This window comes from Rattus norvegicus, chromosome 6 (assembly GCF_021556685.1).
Source record: "Rattus norvegicus strain SHRSP/BbbUtx chromosome 6, alternate assembly SHRSP_T2T, whole genome shotgun sequence".
Classification (NCBI taxonomy): Eukaryota; Metazoa; Chordata; class Mammalia; order Rodentia; family Muridae; genus Rattus; species Rattus norvegicus.
The window spans coordinates 104948859-104963086 of record NC_141539.1 but is presented as its reverse complement, the minus strand read 5'-3'; the positions used below and the strand labels follow the sequence as shown (position 1 = coordinate 104963086).

The window sequence follows — 14228 nt, the reverse complement described above, 5'->3', positions numbered from 1 at the left end:
TGTTTTCTACCTCACAGTATAGCAAAGGAGTTCACAGTTCTTTCTATCAGTGATACTCGTTTCTTCAAATGATTGTCCCGAATCCAGTGGCTATAGCTGTCTCTTCTGAAAAGCATGATGTTTTGTACTCCAAACTCTGCTTGGAATTCTGAAGTTACAGAGAGCAGCTTGTCAACTCTGAAGAAGTTTATTTCATCTAAGTCAACCAATGTTTATGGGGCAACGTCTACTCTGTGTCAGGCACTGAACTGGGATTCTGCTTAAAAGCCAGAGGCAATGAGAGCCAGAGAATTCTACTTTTTTGATGGTGGTTGACGAAAATGTAGGGGGACAGAATCTAAGGCTAGGCCATAGGGTCAGCACTGAAAAGTTCTAGGAAAGACCACATACTACAAAGTCTCAATCAGCTCATAAAATTATGAAGAGCAAATTATGAATATCTGTGGATTGCTAGAATGTTCAAAATCCATCCTATTAAAAAGCACATTCATTTTTAGAAGAGCAGAACTTAAAAATTAATTATAAGTAAAAAAATTTTTTGACATGGAAATGTAATCTTTATAAAGTGACTTATCTAAAATCTTGGCAGAGATTACTGTACTGAATCCTAAAGTTGACCACACTGGAGACCGGTACCTCAGAATACCCACTTTGTGTGTTACCGTCAGACCACCCTGCCATCTAATAAAACCTACGCCATGTGTTGGATCTGGGCATTTGAAAACAGACAGAAATGTGACAGGTCAAAATTTCACATTCCCTAGCTTTTTGATTACTTGCAAATCCATACAAGGCTTATGTATCTCTCTCCTCTCATTCTGTCAGCATCTGAGTGTCTGCCTGTCATGTACGTGGTGAAAACTTAAAGGCGACGCTGATGTGTCCAGCATGTGGAAAACCACTCCCTGGTTCTCTCTGCCCTGAAACATTCAGAGGCTCATGAACATGCTCTTAGACACCCAAACAGACTAATCTGTCCACTCGTGCACATATCCAACACCATTAAACACTCCTTTGGAAAACAGCGTGCTTTGCACAGACTTGCTGGGAAGCCACAGGCTGAGTTCTCAGTCACTAGCCAAGGAGTGATGGGATCCAACCCATCCCTAGACCACAGGAAAAAAATGCTTTCAACCACAGAGCTGGCTTCAAAACATATTCTTTTTGTAGGAAACAAAATGTTTCCAGCCTTAGGCTTTTTTTTTTTTTTTTTTTTTTTTTTTTTTTTTTTTTTTTTGTCCTTTCATTACTATTGAGTACGAAAGGCAAATGCTCAAACGAGAGGCCAAGTAAACATCTGAGAAAACCAAAACCAGGTTCCCCTGCTGGAGAGTGGATCAGGCGAGAGTGAGCAGTTCACTGGGTGAGCCCCAGGCCTTGGGCAGCTCTGGGTCAACAACAACCCGGGCAGCTCTCTACCTGCTTGTAGCCCTGCTATAATCCCACCTCACTGCCGCTCGACTTACTAAGTAAAGTTAGACACGTTGCTTTACTTCTCTGAGCCTCAGTCTGATAACAAGTGTGACTGCTACTAATAACAGCATGTGTTACTAAAGATGGAGAGCAGAGGGTATAGCTCCGTGATGGTGACTGTGCACATAAATCCCTGAGTTTGATCTTGAGTGGAGGAGGGGGAGGAGAAGGGGGAGGAGGAGGGGGAGGAGGAGGTGGTGGTGGTGGTGGTGGTGGTGATGATGATGATGATGATGATGATGATGATGACAGAGTTAGGATGACACACATAAAAGTTATGGGGTCTGAGGACATGGTTCAGTGGGTAAAAGACCTCACCATGGGAGCATGAGGACCCGAGTTCATATCTGCAGCCCAGATGTAAAAAGCTGGCACATACAGTATTGTGTACCTAAGACTACAGTGTTTGGGGAACAGAGATGGAAGTCCATGGGGGCTACAGCCAGTCAGTGAGTTCCACATTCAGTGAGAGACCTTGTTTGAAAAAGTAAGGTGGAAAGTGATTGAGAATGACATATGGAACTGACCTCTGACCCCCACAGGTACATATGCACCATATGTGCACACACACACACACACACACACACACACACACAGACACACAGTCACACAATACCCAGTACATACACGGTAGGCACTTATGTATGATTTATTAAGATAAGTTCAGTAGCTCTTACAGGTCACTAGAGACTGAATTTCACAGACCACTAGAACCCAAATATCCCTTAGAGACGAACACTCCAGCTCTGTATTACATAATAGGAGGCACTGGAGAGATGAAAAGGGCTAGGTAGGAGAAGGCTTGCAGACAGGAAGGAAACAGGAAAGAGAACCAGAGTCACTTCCATCACAGGATATACATACATGGATCTCAGGCTTTGTGTGCCTAAGAACCACCCAGGAACATAGAAATCCAGATTTTTTTAGGAGAGGGCATCGTTTCTGGATTCAGCATAGAAAGGCTCAGGAAGCTGAACTGTCCTATGCTCTGCAGGCAGAGTCTAAGCAATTCTCCTTTGATTGCCTGTCCAGAAACGTTACTCAAGGAAGTTACTGGCCGAGTAAACCATGGAACCATAGGATTATACAATATGGCTTTGCACAAATGAGCCATGCGGCAATTCCTGAAGATAATGAACAATGCTCCTATTGCATAAAGCAGAGGCAGAGTGCAATGTCTCATCTTCTTCAAAGAATCAGAAAGGGCAGAAGAGAAATCCAGGACTGGAAGGGTGGAGAAGAGTGCACACTGCTTATACAGAGGGCCTGTGTTCAGCTCACAGCACCACGCCTACAGCCCTCAACTGTCTGCAACTCCTGCTCCAGGGGATACAGTGCCCTCTTCTGGAACCTGTGGGCACTGCACACATACATAAACCCACATGCAGATATACATATACACATAATATATAAAACCTCTTTCAAAAATTTAGAAGAATCAGTGGCTCTCTGCTATGGTTACAGCCATCTGTCCATGATCAGATATCTCATTTGAGAGGAAGCCTGAAATTAATTTAAAAGTATCATTATCTTTTTGGTGAAGGGACATCTTTTTTTCTCCCATTGTACCTATCGAGATGAAGATAGTGTCTTTTGTTTCCATATTTTATTTTAGAATCAATGAATCAATCTTAATTTTTTAAAAAATGTGAAAGGCTACACTAACTTTCAATGTACTCAAATGTAACTGTGCTCCCACACTACATACATGGCTGACTTGTGTGGTAGAATTCTTTGTAGGCTAATGAAGGAAGCCATATAACCGTAAATATACTTGTGGGGGCAGTGGGCTTGAAATTAAAAGGGCCTACTCTGAAAAAGGTGCATTGAAGGATTTCAGAGATCTGCATGCACAGGTCCAAATTCTGTCCTTCACATGGCAATGTGCTCAAATGCATGGTGATTTCCTTGTTTGTAATTTGCAAAATATTAAATAAATTATTTCTTTTTATGTGTATGGGTGTTTTATCTTTATGCATGTCTGTGTACCACATGTATGCAGTGCCTGTGGAGGGCAGAGGAGGGCGTTGGATGCTCTGGAACGGGAATTGTACACAGTTACAATAACACACACACACACACACACACACACGCACACGCGCACACACATGCGCACACATGCGCACGCACACACACATGCGCACACACACGCGCACGCACACACACGCACACACACGCACACGCACACACACACGCACACACGCACACCCACACACACACACGCACACACACGCGCACACACACCCACCCACACACGCACACACACACGCACACTGGATATCTCAGAGACCAGGAATCATAGGTCCATCTGTGCATAGCATCTGCTTCCCTTTCCTTAGCAGCCTGCTTTTTAATAACCATGTTGAGTATCCTGCTCAGTGGTTATGGCATTAAAGACTATGTGAACTTTCCAAATAAATCAATAAGGAAGTAGATTCAAGCCATTTTTAAAGATGTGGGGTTTCAACCATTACTTGTAGTAACAGAAATATGGAAATTTACGAGATTTTTGCTACCAGAGAAGAATGGTGATCTTGTTTATAATTTGGAGAAATGTTAAATAAATTATTTATTTTTATAGGTATGGGTGTTTTGTCTTCGTGCATGTTTGTGCACCACATGTATGCAGTGCTTGTGGAGGCCGGAAGAGGGCGTTGGATGCTCTGGAACTGGAGCTCTATATGGCTGTGGGTGACTGTACAGGTCCTCAGAACCTGAGCACTCGAATTCACTGGGTTAGTAACTGTGGCTTTAGAAAGAACTTATGATTTAGGCCAATCTTAAAGTCATTAACATGGGGCAAATAGCGCCCCCCTCAGTTTAATGTAGAGGTTTCCTCATAGACGAGGAGATTGCCCCTGAGTTAGAGTCAAAATCCATGACTAACGGCTTACCAATCTTTTCTTCCAACAGAGAACGCTGTGGAGTTGTTCTTCCTATCATCAGGGCACATGGAGAATGTGGATCCCTCCTCAACAGTGACTGCACTAAAGGATGGAGCCTGCTGTGCTTTACCAAGGGGAGGGCAGAGCTAGGACCCCTCAAGTGCTTCAGTGGACCCTATTCAGAGGAGGCCCTGCTAGTTTTAAGCCCATCACCCCCACAAGACACTATTTCCAGTCATTAAAATGTTTCTTGAACTTAGATACATCTGGAAAGTTTTGGAAAATCCTACAGGAAGGAGACGAGGCCAAAAAGAGCTTCTTTTCCCATGCTATGCAGGAAGCGCTGCACAGACTCTTTGCCCTCTAAGACGGCCAGCTCAGGAACCTAACTCGTCTGGCTAGAGAGCCCCTGGAGATGAGAGGAGTACTTTGGGGAACTGGGTAATAAAGAACATATCTCGAGTCTTACACAAACCATTTATCAAGAGAGAACACTTTAGACCCATATCAGTCTATGTCAGAGAAACATGGCTTATCCCAGGAGATTCAAGACAGAGATTTAATTTTTGGAACTAGTTAACATGTGCTGAGGAAGGGCCGAAAGGAAAGTGGAATAGCAATGAAAAGAAGCTGTCTCCATCCCAGGACTGGAGGACTCGAGAAAGAACTCCCATTGCTGCTGGAGCCCAGAGGCTGAAGATGTTCGTCCAGTTGGACCTTGGACAACCTTGGACAACAAAGGGACCGGAGACATGGAACCAACACAACTGCCTGAGATGTGGCTGGAGGCAGGGAATAGGGGTGGGGGATGGGGATGTCAGGGTGCAGGGAAGAATACACAGCTTCTTTATACTTACCCAGAATGAATAGAAAGGGAGCCTTGGGGATATGAACTGTAGGGTCAGTTCTCTGTAACCTAAGCTGAGCCTGGAAGGACAGAGAACTCATCTGAGAGGAGATAAGCTACTTACTGGAGGGATGCACAAGACAGGCTCCTGACTGCCAAGTTGTAGGGGGTGTTTTACAAAACCCTTGAAGCTGAAAGTTCTCCAATCTCACTGCTTATCATACCCATTGACCTTAAATTTGCCAGAATTAGCTAGGGAAGGAGGCAGGGCTACCCATAGGAGATCCCCTCCCTCAAGAAAGCAGGGGTCTACTGTAAAGTCTGTTCTCCCCCCCCCCCCAGTAGGCATTGACAAGCATTTCATTCTGATGGCTGCCTATACAGAAGCCAGGGTTCTAACAGGGAAAATAACAGGGTTCTAACAGTTAAAGGCTTTGTCTAACTAAAGGCAGAAGAATTAGGAGGGGACCTGTGTTTATAGCTAGATACACACAAAGGACTATTCTAACAAATACTAACATTTTAATGAATTCTGTAGCTAAAGGCTTTACACGTATTAGACACCATCTTAGACTGTTCTATGAGGCTATATCTGAATACCACAGACTGGGTAATTAGTAATGTACAGAAATGTATTGCAGTTCTAGGGCCTCAGACATTTGAGATGAAGTGTCTGGATCTAGTGAGAACCTTTCTTGCATAATCACATAAGGGAAGGACAAAGAGAAGGCGAGAAAGAAATGAAAGGGACCAATTCACATTCCCACCATAATGACATTAACCTCTTCACAAAACCTTATGGCATAGCCGTCTCTTCAACAGCTTATCTTTAAAACGGGCTAATTAATTATATGTGTGTGCAAGTGGGCATGTGTGTTGGTGTGTACATGCCGTGAGGACAACTGTCCCGGGTTGGTTCTCATCTTCCACCCCATGGAGGCAGAATCTCTGGTATCGATATTGTACTGAACACTCCAGGCAGGCTAGCCTTCCAACTTCGGGGGAAATTCTGTTTCCATCTTGCTATTGGGATGCTAGGAATGTTGGTGCAAACACCAGCATCTGGATTGTTATGTGAGTTCCAGGGACAACCTGGGTTATTGGGCTTTCACGTTGAGGTGCTCTCACCTACCGAGCTATGTCCCTACCATGTCTCTGTCCATCTCTTAATACAGTTATTTATAACAACCATCATCTTTCCAAGATACGCTTGGGGAGGGGCACATTCAAACTGTAGCATATACTTTTGTTTTTAACTGAGGAGGTAAAAAAATCACATTTTAATATATATAAAAAAGGAAAAAGGCCTTGCCAATGCTATGGCAGACACTCATTCAACTCATCTCTATGAATTTACCTAGGAACCACTTGGCCTCTGGACAATTATACCATGTAGCAAGAGCCTTGCCGAGGAGACCCAGAGACTGCTGCTCCATTGAGACTAAGGTTATGAATGGTGCCTTAGAGGACTGGCTTTCTCAAATCAGTGGGATGAAATGCCCATGGCTGTTGGCTGAGCCAGTCCCAAGGATTTCAGAGCGGGGCAAAGGATGGCAGACAAAGGCGAGAGCAGTTCCAGAATGGAGTCAGAGTAGGAAATCGAGATCAGTTTCAAGGAAGAGACTAACAGCTCACATAAGTGCCCAGTGTAGGGCAGTATATCTAGAGAGAACAGGTTTAAGTGGCTACTGATAAAAGGGAAGCACATGGTATAAGAACAGCTGCTGAAGGGTTGGGGGCCATGTTGAATCTCTCAAACCTTTTTCTTCCGAGGGAATGCTAGTGAAAGACCACAGGATGGTCAATTATCTCATTTCACACAACCCTGATCGGATCTTTAGTAGAGTACAGGATCAATAATTTCAGAGAACAGACAACTCAAGACTTAAAGGTAAACCGTGAAGTTTACCTATTAAAAAATGACTTTTTAAGGGAAAAGTAAGAGGTCAGTGTAATTTAAGTTGTGTCACCCATGAAGGAGGAGATGCGTTTATGGAGTCTGCTATGGGCCCTGCCCATTTTCACTGGAGAACACCCCGTGGTGAATGTCCACAGAGGTGCCCTCTCTATCGTCATCAACAACAAAGGACACAAGGCAAATGCAGAAGCCAGTCCGTGGAAAGATGCTGCTGGCAAGGCCACAACTTGGAAGCTGAGAGGAAAGGGCAGGCTGACTGGATGGTAAGATTCAGTGTAATGCCCAAGGGCTCCCTTCTCTCAGTTCTGTTCTGGTAGCACACGGAGTCATAGGAAATAGCTATGGGTTGCTAGATAGAGATCAAAACAGCCTTTTCAGGGTAAAGATCATTTCAGTCTTTGAAGGACACATTCTATCTAATATAACCACCCCAGGTGGCTAGCTCCAGGGGTTGAAGAAAGTGCATGCATGAGCAGCCTTACATTAGCATGGGATATAGTATAGGATGAAGGTTTAAAACCCAGAGGTGCGGATGAGGGAGTACATACGTACAATTGGAGCCGGCAAAAAGGAGAAGGAAAATTCTGGGCCAGAAGCTATATGATTTAGAGCCAAACTTTAGAGCTCTATAAACCTCAGTGTACTCACCTATAAATCACACCTAGGGATGCCTACCTCATTGAGTTATTATGAGGCTGGAACAAGGGAATGCCCACAAAGAACTTAGAAGAGTAACTGGCCCAAAAGAAACGCAATAAATAGCTGAGATAACAAAGCAAAGAAACCTCAAAGCCAGGACTGTGAGGCCTTGGGTGGGCAGCTCCTGGTCCCTCCCAAATATACCCAGGTCCTCAGATCTGTTTTGTGAGCTTTGTGAAGATGTGTCTCATCTGGGGTTCTAACGGGCAGTGAAGAGCTCTCTCGGGGAGGACTGCACCATCATTCCAGCCCAGGGTCTTACTGCCAGTTCTGAAAAGAAGCTTTAGATGGTAGGCAGGGGGATACAAAGACCACAGCTTGGCTACCCAAAGGTGTTCTCAAAATCACAGTTCCTTTGGTAACAATAAAGCAGGAGTCCAAGAGTCAAAAACACACAGTCTTTGTCCAAAAATGCCAAGACTCTAAAACTCTGCCAAACCCAGAAGGGAAACTTCCAGGAGACCCTAAGATGAAAAGCCTCTCTCTCAAGCATTTCAACCAAGACAAAGTTGTCAGAAGCCATTGCCTGTTCTAGAGAAGGCTAGGGACAGGGAGAGGGGCAAAAGGGGAAGAGGGCTGAGGGAAGAAAGGAGTATGTCAACTGGAAACTCCAAATTAGATAAAGCAGCAGAAATCACGAAAGCCCAATGACTTATATTGCTTCTGACAACCAATCATGCATTTGATAATGTGTAATGTATCACAAAACGTTACAGTAACGTAAGACTTCATAAATTCGAACGGAATGCCAGAAACATATCCATTTACCCCCACACATCCATTATGTAACTCCCTTGTCTGCATCCAGCCCCTGCCCCTAACTTTGTAAGCTGTTTTGATGCTGGAAGAGCCTCACTCTATCCATTGCTCCAATCATGGACCTCAGGAAGGATGAGAAATGCAAATCAGCACTGTACCTGACTGTGTACTCTCAGCCACAGCCCCTCCAGGGAAGCCTCAGAGACCATAGGCCCAGGTAGCCTGCAAGCGCACCGTATGGATTCTCCCTGGCAACAGCAGCCAGACTGTAGGACTATAACCTGGGCCTGCTTCAGGGTCATGTGCGACAAGGTGTTTGGAGTCACACACCCAGACCGAACAGAGCACTTCTTCACCAGCCAGTGTCAGGAGTAGTTTTGAGCCAAAACAACACTAAGAACAAGGAAAGAAAACATCAAACAGACCACCATCCCTTCGCGTCCTTGTTCCTGAGTCAGGGGTGCCGTTCTCAAAGGTAACCCTTTGAAGGCAAGTTAAATGACATTCTAGATCCAGCTGTCTTTCAGGAAAACTAAGTGTGAAGGAGTGAAGTGCTGAGGGGGCAGTTTGGGGGAGAGAGAGAGAGAGAGAGAGAGAGAGAGAGAGAGAGAGAGAATGAGAGCCATTAACTGTGAGATAGGTGTCACTTTCCAGCCCCTCATCTAATTCCTACACATAAAAATGTAAGCAATAGTAATATCAACAAAACCCTTATACCTCAGACGACATGTTACCTGGGCTCTGGAGCGGCACAAGCCTGTCTACACTTCGAAGCTACCATTGAATATCAATATTTATCTTACCAGCCCAGCTTGGCTTTGTAGGACTGGGAATGTTAATATCTGTGTTGACTGTTGTGGTGATGGATGGAAACCATGCATTTGAATGAGTCAAACTTGAAGGCTGCAATGCTACAGGTACTGCCACAGGCTAACTCTTCCCCTCCTAGAAGAAGCTTTTAGTTCTGCCTGGAACTCGGGGGCCAAGCATGAGGCCCTGACATGCATAGAAATTGGTCCCCCATGCAGAACGCCTCCTGCTTTCTGCTGCCTCTTGCCCTGCCATGCCTTTTCACAGTGAACATGTAAGACTCAAAAATGAGGTAAGTACAAAGCATCTTCCACACTGGAAAAACCAAGAAAAGGGCCAGGAAAAGGATTGAATGCCTTTAACCTGTGAAGGCGGGGACAGGAAGCTTGGGGCTGAAGAATGTCCTTCCAAGAGCACAAATGACGTTTACAGGAGATCGTCTGTAAGCACAGATCCTCCTTTGGGAATTCCTTGCTCACTGTGCCGTTTAACTAGGAAAAAGATTCCGAGTCTCCTATCTGAGCCCAAGGTTCAAAGACTGATTTTTATAATTCATTGCAATGTAGAGTGGGGAGGTGACTGTAAGAATATACTTTTTGAAGGGTTCTGTAGAATTTTTTTATGCACTACTGAAAATCATAGGAGATGTAAATAGCCCAGCACCTATTAGCCTAAGAATTTGGCTGTGTTTGGGGACTTTTATGAAAATCATAGTCTATCTTAAAGATTCATCCAGAGACAGTGAAAATGACATGTCAGGAGCAAGAAGTGAATTCTAATTCCACGCCCATTTCTTTTACCTGCCAGCGTCAGGGCCGTGTATCCATCACTGAACCCCAGAGATGCCCAACTGTAGGCTAGTTAGGAGGTTAGAGGCGAGCATAAGCCAGAAAGCCGCTGTTACAAGAGTCAGCAACATCTTCCTAAAGGCTTCAGACTCTGCCTCTGGTATGCCTTAACTGACTCCATCAATGAGGAGAGGGCCCAGGGCCTCCTGGGTCACAGGCACCTTAGCTTATCCAGTGACTCACTGTAGACACTGGATAAACTAGGAGGTATTTCAAATAAGACACTGTCATTTTCTAGTGGATGTGAAGATTTAAAGCCAACTAATTCATAGTTGATGAATATATGAAAGCCTTCTTTTTTCTTTGCTTTCCCCAATCAAAGGTCGTTTTCATGGTTTCTTTGCCCGTAACTAAAGAACCAAGGGTAAAATGTAGCATCCTCCCCAACCTTCATTTTCTAATGAGCCAAACACATTTCAGCATCCTTGACTCGCAGGCCACAGGCTTTGTCCAAGAGATCGAATAGCTATTTTCCTACGTTGCTTCCCAACTGAAAGCATTTTTTTTTTAAAGCTAGACAAACAGTGTCTTCAGTTTGGTTCCAAAGCTCCGTGTCTCTTTTACTTCCTGTAACTGCTTAGATTTCTCTGGAAAAAAAAAAAATCTCACCCGGCTGTTTGGCCTTCTTTCTTTTGCAAGTTAGAGCTGGGAGGGTCACTGCACCAGGGGATTTGGAACTAGACAATAGCATGTAAAAATAAAACTTCTCAGAGCTGGGGAATGATGGAGAGAGGGGGGCTTTTTCCTGGAGACTCAGCCTTCAGAGCTCTGAGTAGACCCAGCATAGGCTCCTGGTGGCCGGGGACCAGGATCCTCAAAGAGAGAAGGAAGGACAAGTTAAGCAGGAATAGTAAGCCTGCTACAAAAATAAGTGCATATGGTTTAATACACTAATATACTCTTTATCCATATATATGTTTTCTGTACTTTGTTTTTGGTGTTTCAGGGCTTTTTCTTTTTTTGAAATGGTGGTAACAACTAATTTTACAACTCTACTTTGAAAAAAAATGCTTTCACTTTTATTTAGACGTTCAATGTCTCTAAGGCGCTCAGAATCTCCTAGGAAGGATCTACACTTGAGTGACGGTCCATGATCTGTTGTAGCTGAAGGCTAGAATAAAGGGCCTTCGACAGAAGGGCCAGGGGCCAACTCACCGGCGTTTTTAACTGAGTATGCCCAAGGCCTTAAGAGACAGCCTCCCTTCCTGGGATCCATTAGGAAATGGTGACAGCAAGCATACTGACTTTCTTCTTTTTAAAATGTTGTTGTTGTTGTTGTTGTTGTTGTTATTTTAATGTGTATGGGTGTTTTGCTTGAATGTGTGTTTGTGCACCACAAGCATGCAGTGCCTGTGGAGACCAGGAGAGGGTGCTGGATCCCTGGAATTGGATTTACAGATTGTTGTAAGCGGCCACGCAGGGAACACCTGGAACTTGCTGCTAGAACTTGGGTCCTTAGGAAGAGCAGCCTCTTAGCTACTGACCACCTCTCCAGCCCCTACCACTGACTTTTTCCCAAGGAGCTGTTATCAAGTGTGCATGTGCGTGTGCGTATGCGTGTGCCTGTGTGTGTTTTAGGTGGTAAGAAGGATATGGATATGTGTATCTTGAGCAGGAGATAGTCATAAGGGTTGTTGACTTGGTAACCGTGTTGTCCTTTTCCTCCTTGACACCAACTCTGTGTTGTGGCTCTGTGACACCAACTCAACATGACTGTTTATGGTCATGGCATCCTTTCAAGTAGAATTTCCTCAGATTTTTCTTTACCTATCAGCCTGCCTACCTACCTACCTACTTATCTTCCTACTTACTTGGTGGCCTGAAAAAAGAAACAACAAAAACAAAAACCCAGTTGTTTAAAAGTCACAGTTTTCTTGATCTGTACAATAACTGTTAAAGAGCATTTCTGATGGTAGAGTGTGGGCAAAAGTTCAGATTTCACACTTGAGCAGATGGAAGGGAGGCAACATTCATACTTAAGGCAATGCCCTTGGCTGGAATTCCGTGTTCCCTTAGCCATTTCTACAGGTATTTTTGCTTCAGAAGTTCTCTTTTGCATATGTGATCTGTGAGCAGTCTCTCACACGTGCTGTCTCTCTCCCCACTTCTTCCCCCCTTGCTCTCTCTCCCTATCTACAAAGAGCAGGCAAGCAGAAGTGCTGGGGTGAAAAGCAAGCAAGCTAGTATGGTTAGCTAGAAGCTGTTTGTGGGAAGGGTTTCTGTTTGCGTTAGGGCTTAACTAAGTATGATCTCTCTAGAGCAGATATCTTCAGAGAAATCTGAAAGCAAAGAGACTCAAAACTGCGGCTTACACCACCTAACGTCATTTAATGTCTGAGTGATTGCAGGCATGTGTCTCACTCTGTGGCCAATTCTTCCTTAGGACTTCTGTGTACTCTCAAGTACTCAAACCCGCTGCCCCCGAAGGTAGCTGTAGCATCCCTCCCTCATGTGACATGGACCATGTTTAGGGCTCTGGCTTGGTTATTTAAAGGAATGCCTATGAGGATTCTAGTAGACCAGCTCCTGTTCTTCCGTAGCTCCCAGCAGGTTGCTTCTGAACTGTCTTCATGGTTAGGATTCCTATTACACTGCTATACAGACATCTGCTTGCAGTTGTGGTCTGATGTGAAACTTTTTAACTGACTATTAATGCTTTAAGGAACTATGAAGCTACAACATTCAATACGGGGAAGAATAATTCAAGGCTGGGCTCATGTATTAATAAAGGAATGCTTCTTTCTCATTATTTGTTTTATGATGGTCCATCTTTTTCCTTTTCATCTCCAAGACCCCCCAACAACCTATGGCATTGGGGAAAACCATAGATCCAAATCAGGATTAGGACTTGAGTTTACAGTATTGGTCTTATCAACAACATATTGGCTCATCCCTCAAGTGTCCAATAACTTTAGGGCGCCTCCTGAGTAGAAGATGGAATATATTTATAAAGTCTATTCAAATAAAATGCCTATATGAAATGGCCACTTCCTTCCAATCTGTTGAAATAAAAGAGTCCTAATATTTATTTCATCAAGAGGGTGTGAGGCTTAGCCAGGATTAATTTATTTCATTACTCCTTCTTGGGCACTTCAAAATTTCTATAATGCCATATGTGGTTTGTAGGAACAGACTTGATGAGGATTTGATGGAAAATACTCTGACTATTTCATCAGGTTTTGCTTCACTTTCAAGCACAGCCACCTAAGCTCCAACTTTCTGAGTCATCACTGGGAACCTGGTGCTTCAAAAGCTTCCCAAATGCTAGTCTTGGCCAATTCACTGTGTATATTGCTCCCTCCCTCTCTCTCTCTCTCTCTCTCTCTCTCTCTCTCTCTCTCTCTCTCTCTCTCCCTCTCTTTCTCTCTCAAGACTTATTCGTTTATTTTATGTATATGAGTACACAGTAGCCATCTTCAGACACACCAGAAGAGAGGTTCAGATCCCATTGCAGATGATTGTAAGCTACTATGTAGTTGCTGGGAATTGAACTCAGGACCTCTGGGAGGTGTGGTAGTCAGTGCTCTTAACTGTTGAGCTATCTCTCCAGCCCACATTGCTGCCTCTTTAATCCTCCCAGAAGTTTTACCAGTGGTAGAGCCTTCTATCACCTCTGCATTTACTAATTATTCATGTTCTTATAAAACATACCATCTTCATGGTTGTCTTTCCAAGTAATTCTTTGATTCTAGCGTCTTCCACCATAATGAGTAGACAGAGGGAGATTCAATAAAGATTTGTCAAACAAATGCTGGGAGGAACCCTCTGCTCAGTTACAAGGCAGAATCCAGCCTGTGCCACCACATATGACACCTTCCAGCTGTTCTCATGAGCTGGGCACCATTCTAACATCTTTCTGCCTATCCTTAGTTAGCTGTCATTCAAGCTTGCTAGTTCGTTGGAATCACCTGAGTGGGCCTTACATATGCAATGGATGCCGATGCTTCTGTGTGCTCTCCGTTCCCCCTCCCCAGGCAGAGACTTTGCTA

At 44.2% G+C, this 14228-nt stretch overlaps 1 protein-coding gene and 1 long non-coding RNA gene across 16 annotated transcripts in view; one reads left to right on the top strand and one right to left on the bottom strand.

Moving 5' to 3' along the window:
* Window positions 1-7139, top strand: part of LOC134479406 (uncharacterized) — a 34037-nt gene extending 26898 nt beyond the window's left edge. The window contains exon 4 of one of the 3 annotated variants that reach the window (XR_015623161.1): window positions 4387-7139. This is a non-coding gene — a long non-coding RNA (uncharacterized LOC134479406). The remainder of the gene's footprint in view (window positions 1-4386) is intronic. The other 2 variants (XR_015623159.1, XR_015623158.1) reach the window with 2 other exon arrangements.
* Rad51b (RAD51 paralog B) overlaps window positions 1-14228 on the bottom strand; it is a 536958-nt gene that overhangs the window by 29913 nt on the left and 492817 nt on the right.